Source organism: Hypomesus transpacificus, chromosome 2, assembly GCF_021917145.1.
Source record: "Hypomesus transpacificus isolate Combined female chromosome 2, fHypTra1, whole genome shotgun sequence".
Lineage (NCBI taxonomy): Eukaryota > Metazoa > Chordata > Actinopteri > Osmeriformes > Osmeridae > Hypomesus > Hypomesus transpacificus.
This window is the reverse complement of record NC_061061.1, coordinates 15,242,205-15,247,204: the sequence shown is the minus strand read 5'-3', so window position 1 is coordinate 15,247,204 and position 5,000 is coordinate 15,242,205. Positions and strand designations below refer to the sequence as shown.

At 52.9% G+C, this 5,000-nt stretch overlaps 10 non-coding genes across 10 annotated transcripts in view; all 10 read left to right on the top strand.

Moving 5' to 3' along the window:
* The first annotated feature begins 140 nt into the window (after nt 1–140).
* Nucleotides 141–213, top strand: trnar-ccu. The gene has a single exon. It is a non-coding gene; the product is annotated as a tRNA-Arg (tRNA).
* A 6-nt stretch (nt 214–219) lies between these two features.
* On the top strand, nt 220–291 carry trnam-cau. Its single transcript has one exon. It is a non-coding gene; the product is annotated as a tRNA-Met (tRNA).
* A 638-nt stretch (nt 292–929) lies between these two features.
* On the top strand, nt 930–1,002 carry trnar-ccu. Its single transcript has one exon. It is a non-coding gene; the product is annotated as a tRNA-Arg (tRNA).
* A 568-nt stretch (nt 1,003–1,570) lies between these two features.
* On the top strand, nt 1,571–1,643 carry trnar-ccu. The gene has a single exon. It is a non-coding gene; the product is annotated as a tRNA-Arg (tRNA).
* Nucleotides 1,644–1,982: 339 nt separating this feature from the next.
* trnar-ccu lies at nt 1,983–2,055 on the top strand. The gene has a single exon. It is a non-coding gene; the product is annotated as a tRNA-Arg (tRNA).
* Nucleotides 2,056–2,758: 703 nt separating this feature from the next.
* trnar-ccu lies at nt 2,759–2,831 on the top strand. The gene has a single exon. It is a non-coding gene; the product is annotated as a tRNA-Arg (tRNA).
* Nucleotides 2,832–3,394: 563 nt separating this feature from the next.
* On the top strand, nt 3,395–3,467 carry trnar-ccu. The gene has a single exon. It is a non-coding gene; the product is annotated as a tRNA-Arg (tRNA).
* Nucleotides 3,468–3,473: 6 nt separating this feature from the next.
* On the top strand, nt 3,474–3,545 carry trnam-cau. Its single transcript has one exon. It is a non-coding gene; the product is annotated as a tRNA-Met (tRNA).
* A 644-nt stretch (nt 3,546–4,189) lies between these two features.
* Nucleotides 4,190–4,262, top strand: trnar-ccu. Its single transcript has one exon. It is a non-coding gene; the product is annotated as a tRNA-Arg (tRNA).
* Nucleotides 4,263–4,965: 703 nt separating this feature from the next.
* The window catches only part of trnar-ccu, a 73-nt gene continuing 38 nt past the window's right edge, over nt 4,966–5,000 (top strand). Inside the window, exon 1 of the tRNA in view lies at nt 4,966–5,000. This exon is cut by the window's right edge and continues 38 nt beyond it. This is a non-coding gene — a tRNA (tRNA-Arg).

Sequence of the window (5,000 nt, the reverse complement as noted above, 5' to 3'; positions counted from 1 at the left end):
CGATGGATCGAAACCATCCTCTGCTATGAGACTTTTAGACAATGGTGAAATCCGAACCTCTATGGGCCTGAGCCATGTCTTCTGTGACCAAAACCTTCCCGACCAGCTGCTATGTGCGGGTGAAAAAAGCAGACTCTCAAGCCCCAGTGGCCTAATGGATAAGGCACTGGCCTCCTAAGCCAGGGATTGTGGGTTCGAGTCCCGTCTGGGGTGATGTGTAGCAGAGTGGCGCAGCGGAAGCGCGCTGGGCCCATACCCCAGAGGTCGATGGATCGAAACCATCCTCTGCTACGAGACTTTTAAACCCTTGTGGATGCTATCTGGGCCTGAACCATGTCTTCTGGGACTAAAACCTTTCTGTTACCTGTGGGGAAAGAGAACCCGAGTAAATGGCCTCCTCCGTCGAGTATTGTGGCTTTGACTCCCAATTCCAATGCCAATGCCAATGCCAATGCCAATGCCAAGTAGCAGAGTGGCGCAGCGGAAGCGTGCTGGGCCCATAACCCAGAGGTCGATGGATCCAAACCATCCTCTGCTATGAGCCTTTTGAACTTGAGTAAATGGCCTCCTCTGTCAGGTATTGTGGTTTTGACTCCCAATTCAAATGCCGTGGCGCAGAGGAAGCGTGCTGGGCCCAGAGGTCGATGGATCGAAACCATCCTCCGCAATGAGCCTTTTGAACTTGAGTAAATGGCCTCCTCTGTCAGGTATTGTGGGTTTGACTCCCAATTCAAATGCCATGTAGCAGAGTGGCGCAGCGGAAGCGTGCTGGGCCCATAACCCAGAGGTCGATGGATCGAAACCATCCTCTGCTATGAGACTTTTAGACAATGGTGAAATCCGAACCTCTATGGGCCTGAGCCATGTCTACTGTGACCAAAACCTTCCCGACCAGCTGCTATGTGCGGGTGAAAAAAGCAGAGTCTCAAGCCCCAGTGGCCTAATGGATAAGGCACTGGCCTCCTAAGCCAGGGATTGTGGGTTCGAGTCCCGTCTCGGGTGATGTGTAGCAGAGTGGCGCAGCGGAAGCGTGCTGGGCCCATAACCCAGAGGTCGATGGATCGAAACCATCCTCTGCTACGAGACTTTTAAACCCTTGTGGATGCTATCTGGGCCTGAACCACGTCTTCTGGGACCAAAACCTTTCTGTTACCTGTGGGGAAAGAGAACCCGAGTACATGGCCTCCTCCGTCGAGTATTGTGGCTTTGACTCCCAATTCCAATGCTAATGCCAAGTAGCAGAGTGGCGCAGCGGAAGCGTGCTGGGCCCATAACCCAGAGGTCGATGGATCGAAACCATCCTCTGCTATGAGCCTTTTGAACTTGAGTAAATGGCCTCCTCTGTCAGGTATTGTGGGTTTGACTCCCAATTCAAATGCCATGTAGCAGAGTGGCGCAGCGGAAGCGTGCTGGGCCCATAACCCAGGGATCGATGGATCGAAACCATCCTCTGCTATGAGACTTTTAGACAATGGTGAAATCCGAACCTCTATGGGCCTGAGCCATGTCTTCTGTGACCAAAACCTTCCCGACTAGCTGCTATGTGCGGGTGAAAAAAGCAGACTCTAAAGCCCCAGTGGCCTAATGGATAAGGCACTGGCCTCCTAAGCCAGGGATTGTGGGTTCGAGTCCCGTCTGGGGTGATGTGTAGCAGAGTGGCGCAGCGGAAGCGTGCTGGGCCCATAACCCAGAGGTCGATGGATCGAAACCATCCTCTGCTATGAGTCTTTTGAACTTGAGTAAATGGCCTCCTCTGTCAGTTATTGTGGGTTTGACTCCCAATTGAAATGCCATGTAGCAGAGTGGCGCAGCGGAAGCGTGCTGGGCCCATAACCCAGAGATCGATGGATCGAAACCATCCTCTGCTATGAGACTTTTAGACAATGGTGAAATCCGAACCTCTATGGGCCTGAGCCATGTCTTCTGTGACCAAAACCTTCCCGACCAGCTGCTATGTGCTTGTGAAAAAAGCAGACTCTCAAGCCCCAGTGGCCTAATGGATAAGGCACTGGCCTCCTAAGCCAGGGATTGTGGGTTCGAGTCCCGTCTGGGGTGATGTGTAGCAGAGTGGCGCAGCGGAAGCGTGCTGGGCCCATAACCCAGAGGTCGATGGATCGAAACCATCCTCTGCTACGAGACTTTTAAACCCTTGTGGATGCTATCTGGGCCTGAACCATGTCTTCTGGGACCAAAACCTTTCTGTTACCTGTGGGGAAAGAGAACCCGAGTAAATGGCCTCCTCCGTCGAGTATTGTGGCTTTGACTCCCAATTCCAATTCCAATGCCAATGCCAATGCCAAGTAGCAGAGTGGCGCAGCGGAAGCGTGCTGGGCCCATAACCCAGAGGTCGATGGATCCAAACCATCCTCTGCTATGAGCCTTTTGAACTTGAGTAAATGGACTCCTCTGTCAGGTATTGTGGGTTTGACTCCCAATTCAAATGCCGTGGCGCAGAGGAAGCGTGCTGGGCCCAGAGGTCGATGGATCGAAACCATCCTCCGCAATGAGCCTTTTGAACTTGAGTAAATGGCCTCCTCTGTCAGGTATTGTGGGTTTGACTCCCAATTCAAATGCCATGTAGCAGAGTGGCGCAGAAGAAGCGTGCTGGGCCCAGAGGTCGATGGATCGAAACGATCCTCTGCTATGAGACTTTTAGACAATGGTGAAATCCGAACCTCTATGGGCCTGAGCCATGTCTTCTGTGACCAAAACCTTCCGGACCAGCTGCTATGTGCGGGTGAAAAAAGCAGACTCTCAAGCCCCAGTGGCCTAATGGATAAGGCACTGGCCTCCTAAGCCAGGGATTGTGGGTTCGAGTCCCGTCTGGGGTGATGTGTAGCAGAGTGGCGCAGCGGAAGCGTGCTGGGCCCATAACCCAGAGGTCGATGGATCGAAACCATCCTCTGCTACGAGACTTTTAAACCCTTGTGGATGCTATCTGGGCCTGAACCATATCTTCTGGGACCAAAACCTTTCTGTTACCTGTGGGGAAAGAGAACCCGAGTAAATGGCCTCCTCCGTCGAGTATTGTGGCTTTGACTCCCAATTCCAATTCCAATTCCAATGCCAATGCCAAGTAGCAGAGTGGCGCAGCGGAAGCGTGCTGGGCCCATAACCCAGAGGTCGATGGATCGAAACCATCCTCTGCTATGAGCCTTTTGAACTTGAGTAAATGGCCTCCTCTGTCAGGTATTGTGGGTTTGACTCCCAATTCAAATGCCGTGGCGCAGAGGAAGCGTGCTGGGCCCAGAGGTCGATGGATCGAAACCATCCTCTGCTATGAGACTTTTAGACAATGGTGAAATCCGAACCTCTATGGGCCTGAGCCATGTCTTCTGTGACCAAAACCTTCCCGACCAGCTGCTATGTGCGGGTGAAAAAAGCAGACTCTCAAGCCCCAGTGGCCTAATGGATAAGGCACTGGCCTCCTAAGCCAGGGATTGTGGGTTCGAGTCCCGTCTGGGGTGATGTGTAGCAGAGTGGCGCAGCGGAAGCGCGCTGGGCCCATACCCCAGAGGTCGATGGATCGAAACCATCCTCTGCTACGAGACTTTTAAACCCTTGTGGATGCTATCTGGGCCTGAACCATGTCTTCTGGGACTAAAACCTTTCTGTTACCTGTGGGGAAAGAGAACCCGAGTAAATGGCCTCCTCCGTCGAGTATTGTGGCTTTGACTCCCAATTCCAATGCCAATGCCAATGCCAATGCCAATGCCAATGCCAAGTAGCAGAGTGGCGCAGCGGAAGCGTGCTGGGCCCATAACCCAGAGGTCGATGGATCCAAACCATCCTCTGCTATGAGCCTTTTGAACTTGAGTAAATGGCCTCCTCTGTCAGGTATTGTGGGTTTGACTCCCAATTCAAATGCCGTGGCGCAGAGGAAGCGTGCTGGGCCCAGAGGTCGATGGATCGAAACCATCCTCCGCAATGAGCCTTTTGAACTTGAGTAAATGGCCTCCTCTGTCAGGTATTGTGGGTTTGACTCCCAATTCAAATGCCATGTAGCAGAGTGGCGCAGCGGAAGCGTGCTGGGCCCATAACCCAGAGGTCGATGGATCGAAACCATCCTCTGCTATGAGACTTTTAGACAATGGTGAAATCCGAACCTCTATGGGCCTGAGCCATGTCTACTGTGACCAAAACCTTCCCGACCAGCTGCTATGTGCGGGTGAAAAAAGCAGAGTCTCAAGCCCCAGTGGCCTAATGGATAAGGCACTGGCCTCCTAAGCCAGGGATTGTGGGTTCGAGTCCCGTCTCGGGTGATGTGTAGCAGAGTGGCGCAGCGGAAGCGTGCTGGGCCCATAACCCAGAGGTCGATGGATCGAAACCATCCTCTGCTACGAGACTTTTAAACCCTTGTGGATGCTATCTGGGCCTGAACCATGTCTTCTGGGACCAAAACCTTTCTGTTACCTGTGGGGAAAGAGAACCCGAGTAAATGGCCTCCTCCGTCGAGTATTGTGGCTTTGACTCCCAATTCCAATGCCAATGCCAATGCCAATGCCAAGTAGCAGAGTGGCGCAGCGGAAGCGTGCTGGGCCCATAACCCAGAGGTCGATGGATCCAAACCATCCTCTGCTATGAGCCTTTTGAACTTGAGTAAATGGACTCCTCTGTCAGGTATTGTGGGTTTGACTCCCAATTCAAATGCCGTGGCGCAGAGGAAGCGTGCTGGGCCCAGAGGTCGATGGATCGAAACCATCCTCCGCAATGAGCCTTTTGAACTTGAGTAAATGGCCTCCTCTGTCAGGTATTGTGGGTTTGACTCCCAATTCAAATGCCATGTAGCAGAGTGGCGCAGAAGAAGCGTGCTGGGCCCAGAGGTCGATGGATCGAAACGATCCTCTGCTATGAGACTTTTAGACAATGGTGAAATCCGAACCTCTATGGGCCTGAGCCATGTCTTCTGTGACCAAAACCTTCCGGACCAGCTGCTATGTGCGGGTGAAAAAAGCAGACTCTCAAGCCCCAGTGGCCTAATGGATAAGGCACTGGCCTCC